This window comes from Globicephala melas, chromosome X (assembly GCF_963455315.2).
Source record: "Globicephala melas chromosome X, mGloMel1.2, whole genome shotgun sequence".
Lineage (NCBI taxonomy): Eukaryota > Metazoa > Chordata > Mammalia > Artiodactyla > Delphinidae > Globicephala > Globicephala melas.
The window spans coordinates 100855476-100868288 of NC_083335.1; the positions used below are offsets into that span (position 1 = coordinate 100855476).

The window sequence follows — 12813 nt, forward strand, 5'->3', positions numbered from 1 at the left end:
AAATGTTAAAGAAGTAAAGCATCTCCTACCAAGCTCGCATTGATTATGTTTCTGTGCACTACTCATTTCCTTGAGATGATCCTACCAATTACACAGTTTTAAAGCCATTAGAACATTATCTTTCATTTTCTAAGACTTGACCTTTATTTCTTAACATAGAGACATCTGGTTAGAAATACAACTTCCTACTCCATTATAATTTTCTTATTTCTACCACAGTTCTAGCAACTATTATAACACATGTTGCAATTTTTAATAAGCCATTCATTATTTTTTGAGTCTATTTCTTCTGCCACCTCTTGATAACGTTTTATGGCTTTCTAGAGTCAGAGTTAGCAGGGGCCAGCAGGGGAGGTGAAACATTCATTCATTTTACTAGTAGTTTGCAGCTTTGATGAGCAAGTAAAGCTTTTAGATTGTGCGAGATTCTCATTCTACAATGTGTCCTCTGTTCTCACTGATGGGCAGGATTATCTTGTGTGAGTATCAGAGTGTATCAGTGATACTACTAGTATACAGAACAGTGCTGCTTAAGGAGCCGAACACAACAGATTTTTCTACAGGCAGACACAAAAGGAAATAAATTATTGGGTGGTGGAGGTGGAGGGACTGATAAATCTTAGTTCAGGCCAAAGCCAATATTACTTAGAAATTTGATAGTTAAGTTACTGGAATTTGCTGGAGCCCACCAGAATACAATCTGGTTTTGTGATTATCATGAATTGTGTCACAATTACTTCCTCTGGCAGTTAATAACTGTCATGCACAAGAAAAAAGATAAAGTATTTAATATAGAATACTACCTATTACTAGGTCACAATTATACTAAGGTATGGACAGAGTAAAATCCAAAATCCTTACTATAGCTCACAAGGTACTGCCTGTGAGATCTGGTCTGTACAACAGTCCCAAAATCATCTTCAAACACTCTTTCCCCCCTTGCTTTCTGGGTTCTAGTCACACTGTCCCCCCTTGTTGTTACTTGGATGATACAAAGTACCTCCCACTTCTGTGTACTCTGTCTATATTGCTTTTCCTTCAAACATCTATATGACTTGTTTTCTCATTCCAAACAGGTCTCTGCTCAAACACTGCCAGTATTAAGTTTCCTAAGGCTACTGTAAGAAATTATCACAAACTGGGTGGCTTAAAACAACAGAAATGTGTTCTCTCACAGATCTGGAGGGCAGAAGTCCAGAATCAAGTTGTCAGCAGGGTAAGTTTCTTCTAGAGGCTGAGAGGAAGAATCCCTTCCATGCCTCTCTCTTAGCTTCTGCTGGGTGCCAGTAATCCTTGGTGATGCTTGGCTTGCAGACAGGTCACTCCAGTCTCTGCCTTTGTCTTCATATGGCCCTCCTCATTGTGTCTTCTCCTGTTCTGTCTCTTGTAAGGACACTCATCACTGGACTTCAATCCCACTCTAAAACCAGGATGACCTCAAGATCCTTAGTTGTATCTGCTGAGATGTTATTTCCATATAAGGTCACATTCACAGATACCAGGGGTTTGGGCTTGGACATATCTTTTGGGGGCCACTATTCAACCTGTTATATTGCATCTTGAGAGAGTTCCATCACCGACCACATTCGGTGATAAAATAGCAGTATTTATGATACATATAGGATCACACTCTCCCATCTAATTCTGAATTACTTTTCTTCATAGTACCAAATATTCAGAATATTTCAAATATTAATCTATTCATCTCTCCTTCTAGAACGTAATCTCCATAAGAATACATTTTGTTTGGTTAACTGCTGTTCCTCAGCATCTAGAACATTACAAGGCATATAGGAGGTGATCAATAAATACTTACCGAAGGGCCCAAGTTTGGTTGACTAGCATTAATTGGCTTTCAATAATTTATAGTATTTACAATTACACAAAATAAAGATATGGGGGTTGTTATGGACAGAATAATGGCCTCCCAAAGATGTCCACATCTTAATCTCCAGAACCTGTGATTATGACACCATACATGGCAAAATGGAATTTGCAGATGTGATTAAGTTAGGGATCTTGAGATGGGGAGATAATCCTAGTTTATCTAGGTGGGCCCAAAGTTGATCACAAGGATCTTTCTTAGAGGGTTAGAGTCAGAAAAGAAGATGTGACAATGGAAACAGAGGTGAGACAGAGAGAGAGAAATTTGAAGGTGCAGTGCTGCTGCCTTTGAAGATGGAGAAAGACGTCACGAGCCAAGGAATGCAGGCAGCCTCTAGAAGCTGAAAAAGGCAGAGAAACAGATTTTCCCCTAGAGCCTCCAGAAAGGAACACAGCCACGCCCGCACCTTGGTTTTAGTCATGTAGAGCCCATTTTGGACTTCTGACCGCCACATCTGTAAGATAATGTATTTGTGTTGCTTTAAGCTACTACGTTTTTGGTAATTTGTTACACCAGCAATAGGACACAAATACATTTCTTTCAGAGTCCTAATTTACCTTCAATAAAGAAGATAATAAAAGAAAAGAATCCTTTGTTTTTATGCTTTTTTTTAGTTTTGGAATTCGTTTTTAATTTCCTAAGAGTTTAACGAAATAAAAGATAAGCAATATGTATATTTTTTCTAATATATTTCCAAACTATACAGAGATATCATTTGTGCAATGTTTTATAAGATATATATTTCTACACCACCAAGGCCCATGCATGTTATAGTGGTAGCATACCCAAGCAGCTAAATCTCTGAAATTGAGACTTAGTTCTTTGAGTACATTACACCAATTGCATTAATAAGGCTAACATATTCCATCTTGTCTGTCAGGGAATGCATGGAACTCATAAATCAGTACAAGCCATACCATTTATTGAAATAGAGGTTGTCCTCAAGTCCTCAGTACAGAATTATCAGCATTTCACAGCAGCTGAATTCAACAGTGAGCAGCTAATACATAGCGATCTGTGGTGAAATATTTATGAGCTTAACAGTTTTCATTTCTCTCTTAGTGAAATAGAGGGATGGTTCTGCTTTACATTGTACAATCTGATAGACATTGAAGCATGTCTTAATCTGGCTGGGGAAAAGAAAGAGCACAATTCCACAGTTTATAGTTAATGCAGTAAGTACTAGGGATAAAAATGACATTTTGCGTCTATCACTTCTATAAATGTACTCTATTCTGAAATGTCATCTCTGATGGTACAGACTCCACACCCAGGACATTACACTCTCCATTGTACTGTGACAGAGATCTTGAACTATACACTACAAACGTGTGATGGTCAGAAACTGTACACACTGTGGAAAAAAAAAAAAAACACTGAACCAAGACAAATATCCAGATATTCCAAACTAGAAATACATCATCATACGAATGAAGTAGACAATGGAGGCAAAGTGTTTTGAATTAACACAATCACTGCTTTAATCCCCTTTACAAGATGATGCCTGCTTAGGGATGCTGGAATCCACTCAGGGCCTGAGGAATGTGGATTTTACATTCTGAGTCATTCCAGTAGCATTTAGGCTTTAATATCTCACTGAATGAAATGCTTTGAATCATTTTTCATACCTCTGAGCCCTTTCTTGATGTTTTCTCAGTCTGAATTCATTTCTCCACCAACTCTATCTGGACGGATCCTGTTTACCTTGTGCAGAAGAGAGTTAACCTACCAGGACTGAGACTGCTATCCCCAGAAAGGCCGGATTACAAGGTTAACTCTCGACTGGCCTCTGGAACTTGGATTTTGGGAGAGCTCCCATCATTCCCTTATAAGTATGCCTCACTGTGCCTAAATGGTTTCTGCAAACAATATGCTTTATGCTGAACATCTGCTTTCCTTCTGGGAGTCTGGCATTTTGATGTGCTAGGCACAGGGTGCTTATGTGACCAGCCCCCAGTAAAATCCCTGGGTGCTGAATCTAATGAACTTCCCTGACAGACAACATTTCACATGTGTTGTCACAATTCCTTGCTGGAAGAATTAAGTGCAACCTGTGTGACTTGCCTGGGAGAAGAGTCTTGGAACCTTGTGCCTGGTTTCCTCTGGGATTCACCCCATGCCCCTTTTTTCTTTGCTGTTTTTGTTTTGTATCCTCTTGCTGTAATAAATCACAGCCATGAAAACAACTATATGCTGAGTCCTGTGAGGTTGCCTAGTACATCACCGAAACTGGGGGTGGCCTGGGGACCCTTGATACATCTTCCTGTATTCTCAGCTCCAATGTCACCTTCTCCCATTCCTCCCACCCCAGAAGAATCACTCCCTTGACTGTTTTGAGTAACCCAATTCATACCACTTGTATAGCTCTTACATGATATATTACGGTTGCTGTGTATATGTCTATCTCCTCTGAGGACAGGCATCATGCTTTATTCATCTCTGTATCACTGTGTTCTAGCACAGTGACCATAAACTAAATAATTGCTCAATAAATACTAGTTCAGTTGAACTGTCATCAGAGGTGCAACTTGTAAAAAGAGAATCAAATACAATTACTGGCATACAATCAAAAGCATGAATTTTGGCATCCTTACGTTCTTAGCTTTTCTAATAACTAAAGGTATTTTTGCTTAAGCAAACGATTTAGCACATAAAAAGACTTTAGATTATAAAGCAAAACAAGACAATATAATAAAGATCATATTCTGTCCACACAGATTTAAATTTTGAATTTTACTTTCAGAATGGCCTTTGTAATGATCTGTAATTAGCAAATAAAAGTAATTGCCATTTTATTTCCTATATGCTTGATCTTCTATGATCAGAATGTGAACACTTTTTAAAGCATTGTCATTCTACATTTTCCCTTAAATTGATTGCTTTTAAATAACTGTATATCTGGAGAAAGACTGTTCTGCCATAGAGACAGTGACTGAAGTAATCAATAATAAAATTAATATAGAACACACCTCAGAAAATCTTGGGCTGTTCATGTAGTATTTTAAGATATGATCTCAGCAAATTCATGAATAGTTTTATGTTTTAAAACTCCACTTCTTAATAAATGCTCACAAAGCAGTAATGACCCTGCTAATGTTTCTGTTAGGCCCCTTGAAAAGATTTTACAACTGGTGTTCATTTTTCACAGTAGGTTTTTCATCCATTTGAGTTAATCGGGTTATAATAAGTATAAGTAGTTACTGCCTGGAATCCTGTATCTGGTTCAAAGTGATTACTTCAACTACAAAAATAAAATTATAATCTTTTCATCTCAGAAAGCCAATCAATCACTTTGGTTTCCAGCAGCCTGACTCACTGAAACAGATTAATCAAAAATTAAAAACTATATGTTAAATTATTATTGGACTAATAGAAAATGGTATTTTGACACATGCAATATTACATTTTAAAAAGTAGTTTTTGCCTAGTCCCCTATAAACATATGATCCCAATGAAGTCTTCAAACTCTTTCACTCTCCTACCCTCAAAACACTCAATATCAAAGTACTGCCAAGTATAAACATAGCTCTTTGCCTCAGCCCATGCTGACCAAATGCTCTTTTCCTTTTTAAGTCATCAAAGATCAGAGAGGTTCCATCAGTCCTGAAAGCCCCAAGAGATACATACAAGATGTCTTTGCACACTGAAATAAATCTGATATGCTCTGCACTATTTTAATGACCTATAAAATAATAGATGTACGAGAAATATATTTTGGTGAAATAAATTGTGTATTTCACAGAGTAAAATATGACAACTACAGTGATCTCTTTGGATTTTTTTAATGGCTTTTCATTTATATGATCTTCAGGTCAAGGTACTTCAGTGGTACATTCACTGACCAGTTTTGAATTATGCAGACTGTATTTGAATGCTGCAGAGATGCCAATAGAATGGTCTATTACCCACAGATCAATGGGAAAAAGCATGGGTGCACTTGAAAATCACAGAAGTTCATCTACTCTATTGTGTTGGTGGCCTAGTTCCAAATTAAAGATGTGAACATCCATGCATTAATATCGGAGCCAGATTTTAAAGACAATCAGGCCAAAGTTGAGTTCACTTTAAGGGCTCTTGATTATTTGCTTACATTGTCAAGCTAACTTTAAAACACCTTAGCTGCTTCAATGGCCATGGTAAATAGTTGGAAAACTTTGAACCTTTATGGCCTCTTCTAGCCTATGATCCCCAATGCAATGCATGGACCGTGTTGGCCTAGTTTGGCCTCTGATTGGTAGGTTGCAAAGAAATAAAAGAGGAGCTTAAATAAATGGCTCAATAAACGTTTAGTTTTTATGGGAAATACATTTTACATACATGCATGCATTCACATATTATTTTAGAAATATACTTCTTTGCAGAAGTTTATCCTCCAAGTTAATGCATAGCTTCAGTAAAGACTGACATGAAATTGTTAAGGAAGCAGGAGATAAATACTAGCCTCTCCAGCTAAATACTAAACAATTCTAGAGGTCAGTGGTGTGACATGTCACTAACAGTTTGCTCTCATATTTAAAATACCTGCTTTGTCTAACTAATAAATGGGACTACATATATATCTCAAAGAGAAAAGCATCCTTCCTTTATTAAGTAGGCCAGGCAGTCTACCCATTAAATTTACTTAATATTAGTTAATTTTAATCCCCCAAACAACCCTATGAGATGATGCTGAAACTGGGAATGAAGGACTGAGAAACTAGCCCATAGTTTCTTCTATGTGTATGTTGTCAATTCTTGTAGCAATAGCCCCCAATTTGTTCATGCCTCTCAGTATACTTAGTTTTTGGTAGTAACCTTCACCCTGTCTCTGGGCTTGGCCATTAGGCCAATGGGACAATAGGAGGCTTGAAAAGTGCATGTGTTTTTGGACTCGCCCTCCTTTACTGATCTAGGGATCCCTGCCACACCACCGTTTGAGAAAGCTCAGGTTAGCCTGCTAGAAAGTGGAAGACCACATGGAGCAGAGATAAGCTATGTCAGCTGAAGCCTCCCTAGACCACCCTACCCCACCCAACCTGGCACTCCCTTGCAAACGCATATGTGAGCCCCACCTCAGATCAGGTGAGCCTGGCCTAGAACAGAAGCACCACCTAGTAGAACCCAGCCCAAATTGCCTTCCTGAATAATCATAAGCTAAATAAATAGTTATTGCTTTAAGCGACTAAGTTTTAGGGTTCTTTGTTACATGGTAAAAGCTTACTGATTTAGTGAGCTGGGCTCTGTATCCATGCCTCTCTGTGTCCAAAGGCCATGTTCACATCAGAAGTAAAAGGAAAGAAGAGAAGAGAAATGAGTACTAGAGTTCTCGATTAAATTATGTGAAATTATACAGAAGAAAGCCTACTTCAGGTCAGGTCTCAGAGCAAGCAGCACGAATCAGAAAAGTCACAGCAATTTGTTCCATGTGATCTGAATAGCCAAAAAGATGTGCACAAATCCCAAATGCCACTTTCTGTGTGAATGAATAGTGGCAAACCAGACTGTCTGAATTTTATGCTTCTAATCCCATAGGATTATGAGATATGGATCCACATTTATATGCATAAATATTTTCATTTCAGCTCCCAAGCATCTCTAAGAAAATACTCTTCATACTTGAGGAGATTCCAAGTTGGAAGAAATGAATAGCAGCCCCACTTTATGTGTTTCCACCACGGTAAAGTCTTTCTATGCTGATCATCTCATTGTGCAATGTGAATTATTCAGAATATAAATCTGCTTTCTTTTTTCACCTAGGGGACAATAAATTTGAGAATGGAGATGGATTTGAAGTATAAATCATGCTGGAGACTTCATGAATACTCAAATTAAATCAGGTCTGGTTCTGAACCCTACCCTCCTGCTCACAGCATAAATCACTGTGTATGTTACTCAAGAGGTCATCCCAAACAGGCTTTAGGAATGCTTTCTCCCTTGGAAAATGCAATTAATTACAATTGTTTGCCCCTAAGGATTTCACTTTCAAATTATTTATTTTCTGGTGTCACTGATGAGCTGACTGGGAAAATGAAACACTTCAGTTTAATTACCAGCTGCAATTACAGCTCATGTAAAGGTACTTCATCTTATACTCTTTTTATAATTGTCTATTCTTATGATATAATATGCAGTTATATTTGCTGCCTTTCAAAACACTAACAATGCCACTCAATTTCCAAGAAAAATTTCACACAAGATGACTCTAAAATGACTTCAATGTGGCTTGGAGATGTTTAAACACAGTGGTACGTTCTGTTTCATCCAAAGCCCTTCAGTTTCTTGGACTTTCAAGATAGAAAGATCATGGAGATGAGAAAAGACGTAAGAAAATTTAGTCAACCACTTTATTAAGGTTAGATTTTTTAGAATATGAAAGCTGAAAGAACTGTCTGGTTCAGATGCAAGCAAATGGAGTCTACATCCAGCTTTTCTCCCTTACCAGCTGTGTAACTAAGGTCGTCTTCACTCTTCTAATTTTATTGCCTATTTGTTTTATCTTTCAACTTGTACTTAACAAAAGGGAGTAATGCTGGTTCCTAACAAATAGGGCTGTTGTGGGGAATAAGGAAGATTGTTGATGTTGATAGTCTGTCTTAATTCCTGATATAAAATAAAGACTCAACAAACTTTAGTACTTTACTCAACCCTTCATTATAATTTACATACCAGACAGCATGATACGTTGATAACTCTGTGGGCTCTGGAGCCATACTTTCCGCGTTCAACTCCTGACCACACTATTACTATTTTGGAATCTTGAGTGTGTCACTTAACCCCTCTGAGCCTTTTTTTTTCATCTGTGACATGGAGCAATAGTATAATCTACCTAATAGGGTCATTTTAAAGACTGAAACAACCTAATTCTTGTAACAATGCGGGAAAAGGTGCTTGGCATAGTAAGCTGAAAAGAAATCAAGATGATTGATGGCAAAACAATGATATGTTTGTTTTAAATGTAAGAGAAACCTCTAAGGAAACCTCTTATTTCACCTTTAGCCACATTTTGAATTTGGGGAGTGAAGTACTTTAATCCTAAAAACACAGGATGCAGAATAAAATGCAAAATGTAGAAAAGGAGTATGCATTCTTCTATCTCACAATTTTGATCTGAAACAATAGATACAGTCTCTGGATTTTGCTTCTGGACTGTTATTTACTGGGTACTACAATGTTTTTGAATGTTTGGGGCAAGGGGCTGTGAAACAAGCATGAAATGCATCTTAGTGTCAAAACAGATCTGTGTTTTGTTATTGTTTTCCACTTTGATATACAGCTCTGAGACATGGACTTTGTACAGCTGTCATAACAGCAAACATGACCGGTTTTATATACATTGTTGATGCAAGATAACCCAGCATATAAAATGGAAAGATAAAATCCTAAATATACCAGTATATCAAAAATAAAATATGTATGGAAGTCCATCATAACATTAAATGGTTGTGTTTAACCGGTAATGCAGCATGAATGGAGGATATTCACAACTGAATCATTTTGCATTGATAGATTTGTAAGTCAAAGTATATTATCTGATGTTCTATTGATTGATGTAGGGCTATTCTGGAAGTCCATTATATGAGGGCACGTGGAATCTGGACTTGAGTAGAACTAAAAGTGACAACATTCCACCTTGTCTTACTAGCTTTTAAAAGAATATCATCCCAATAGAAATACAAATAAAAAATTCATGCTTGTTTCACAGCCTCCTGGCAGGGAGTAGGGGTGAGGGGCTGTGCTGTGATGGTTCCGGAACTGGATTTCCATTTAACATATGTAAGCAGTTTTTGTGTCAATTGTGCTTTTACACTCAATACTAGAATCATCAATATACCCTTAGCTATGTCCATACAGACATATAAGGATACAAAATCTTCAAGGTAGAAACAGAATATGTAGCTGATCAGCAATACCCTTTAAAAGCAGAGTAGGAAATAAAAATGCAATTTGAAGCAAAGTTTTGATGGTTTTGGCAAGCTATCTCAGTAGTCAAATGACAAGATGATGGTTTGCTTTTGGCACGCTGAATTGCATATAGATATGAACTCAGAGGAACTTTTAAGAGGTGTTCAAGCTTCACTTGTGACCCTGAAAAGAAGCTTTTCCTAGGGAAGTTCTGCAAGCACAGAATAGCTCTGTGCTTTATGAGTGAGGGGATGGCTAGAAGGACAGTCGTAGAAAAAGCTACACCATGCTGGGAGGCTAGAGAGGATGCTGTACCATGTGTTGTGAGGCAGCTAGATTTCAGATGTAGGTAAAAGATATTCCTTAAAAAGAACATGACTGCTATGTCCACATATTTGAGGGAATTTCATAGGGAAGAAGAATTAGACTCAATCTAAACCTGGCCAGTCCTATACCCTGCCCATGGCAGGCATCACTAATAGATCACTATAGTCCTTCCTGATGACACTGAAAACACCTTAGAATTGTTCCTAACACTCCAGCCAGCCACTACTAATTGGAATTTTCTCAAGAGATGAAACCTATTTGTCATCTCAGAAATATGTACTATTTCTGAGGTGAGCTCCAAGCAGAATAAACCCAACTGCCCTAGAGGCAGATTTTAAACCCATATAAATAAATTTCTAAGTTTTAAATGTGTTGAGAGTAGAATGCTGTTCCTAAAAGTCTCTGGGAACTGTTCGGGGACACCCTGGGAAAGGGCTCTATCGGGGATTCATGTAAGAAGGTGTGCTACTGTAAGGCCACTTAGACAACCTTCAGCTCCACGGTTGAGAACATAAGTGTGGGTCACAATAACCGGGACCTAAAAATAAAAATAGACCAAACCCATACTAAATATGATGAAAATCTGACAACCACGTAAATACAATTAGTTTTTCACTTTCTGCCTCTTTAATGCAGCAAGGAAGAAAGAAGACTACTTATCTACTTATCTATCTCTAATCCATTTATATCTATCTATTATATATATGTGCATGTATATATATATGCACCTATATAATCTGAATATTATATTTCTAGCTTATTATATAAGATAATTCTGGAAAAATTCACGGGGTTGAAATTTTTTAGTATATACCAATATAATGGTTACTTTATATCTGAACAGAATTTTAATAGACCAAATACCTTAAATATACATATTATTTTTTTCTTGATATTTGTACTTTAAACTCGCAAGAGGGCAATAGTGGGTATTTTTCTTCTTGTATTCTATTCCATCAGCAACCATGACAACATTTATTAATCTTTGAGCTTCTCCCCCACCTTTTATTAATGAGTAACATCTTGTTCAATGTCACAGGTTTGAGCAGCATGCATCAAACATTTGTAAAATTTCTTTATCCCTGACAGTGAACATCAAAGCCAACAGACACGCATTACAGGAGACGTCAGGGAGGACTTTAAACAACGAACAGATCTAGAAGGAAATTCGCTGTATAACAATGTGCGTGTGTGCGCACTTGCATGCCAATAAAATGACAGTGGGTATTTACTGAAGAAATAAGGGTGGGGCGGGGAGCTTGTGAGGCATTGAGAAGTGAATCTTGACCTACTTGAGCACATTTTCTTTTTACCAGTCAGTCAGTGGCACGTGCTATTTGCTACTCCTTTGATATGATCATATGCTGCCTAACAAGAGATACTTAGTTTTATGCATGAAATGTTCAATTTCCTTTGTAGTAGAAAGACAGGGATGTTCATAAAGCTTTATCTTTCCATCTCTTCTTTTTTTGCCCCTAATTCCCTACTCACGCCCTCAAATTTAGCTGGTGACTATTCCTTCTTTCTTCAAACTGAAAACAGAGCTTGTATTTGATGGTTTGGATATGGTGGGTAGGAAAGAAATAATTATTTGGTAACTGTTTTTCTTTATATAAGGATGCTAGATATTTTGGAGTGGGCATTTTATCCATAAGGCAGATAGAGTATGGCTTTAATTTCATCCTCTATAGTCCTATCCTTCTCAACGGCACACATAAAATCATTCCCACCAAGTATACCTAGAATATGACGTTTTCTCAGTTCTTGAAAAGAATCTACGAGAAATAAAATGGCATTTCTTTTTGTCTCATGACCATGTCTCATTTAAGTTCACATACCCTCTTAGTTGTGATGTTGGTTCCTGATAGAGAATGTCATCAGTGGTCCAACAGGTTGACAACATGATGAAAAACTATATGAACAATAACTAAAACTGTGAACTACCATAAATTTAATCCACTTTGTACGTTAATCATAACCAGAAATACACATGAGGTTATTAATACTCATAAAATAAAACTAGAGCGTACTCATATTGGAAGCTAATATCCCTTCAGGCTGATATAAAAGATTTTTAAGTAGATAATGTTGGAAAGGGAGGGGAGAGGTGACTGTTTTATCATTGCTTCTGACAATATATATTTTTTCTCTCCTCCTTAAAACTAAGGGCTCTCCACTTTCATGACTTAAGTATGTTCTTTTACGTCAGTTTAATACTTTTACTAACAAGCTAAATTCTCCTATAAAAAGATTAAAATATTTGGGTCATACCTTTATGTCAACATGCTGGAACTAAGTATTTGAGGTTTAACTTAGTCTTAACAAACTTCAAATTCCTTAGCACGACGTTGAAGATGGCTCATAATCTGACTCATGTCTATTTTCCCAGTATCATTTGTCATCACATTCATATTAAACTGTAAGACATCTTCCAAACAACCTGTCCTTTTGTACAGCCCAAAGACTTTGCACATCTTTTTGCTTCTTCTTGGGATTCCAGTCCTTTTTTGTCTGCTGGTCGGTTTCTATTCATCCTTTGAGACTCTTCTCTCCCAGGAAATGTACTGCTTCCTCTAAGCTAACTTCCATGGGAGACTTAATTGCCTGGTGTTGGAGGGCAAGAATCCCACCTTGTTCACCTTTTTGTTTTCAGCACATTGTTCTTTCTCTCTTTAGTCCAGTCATTGTGTCTGGTTTGCTCACATGGCACCTTAGCAGGA

The 12813-nt window shown here is 37.3% G+C and overlaps 1 protein-coding gene across 1 annotated transcript in view; it reads right to left on the reverse strand.

Annotated features, from left to right (window-relative positions):
• The window catches only part of IL1RAPL1 (interleukin 1 receptor accessory protein like 1), a 1328695-nt gene that overhangs the window by 119458 nt on the left and 1196424 nt on the right, over positions 1-12813 (reverse strand). The window lies entirely within an intron of this gene.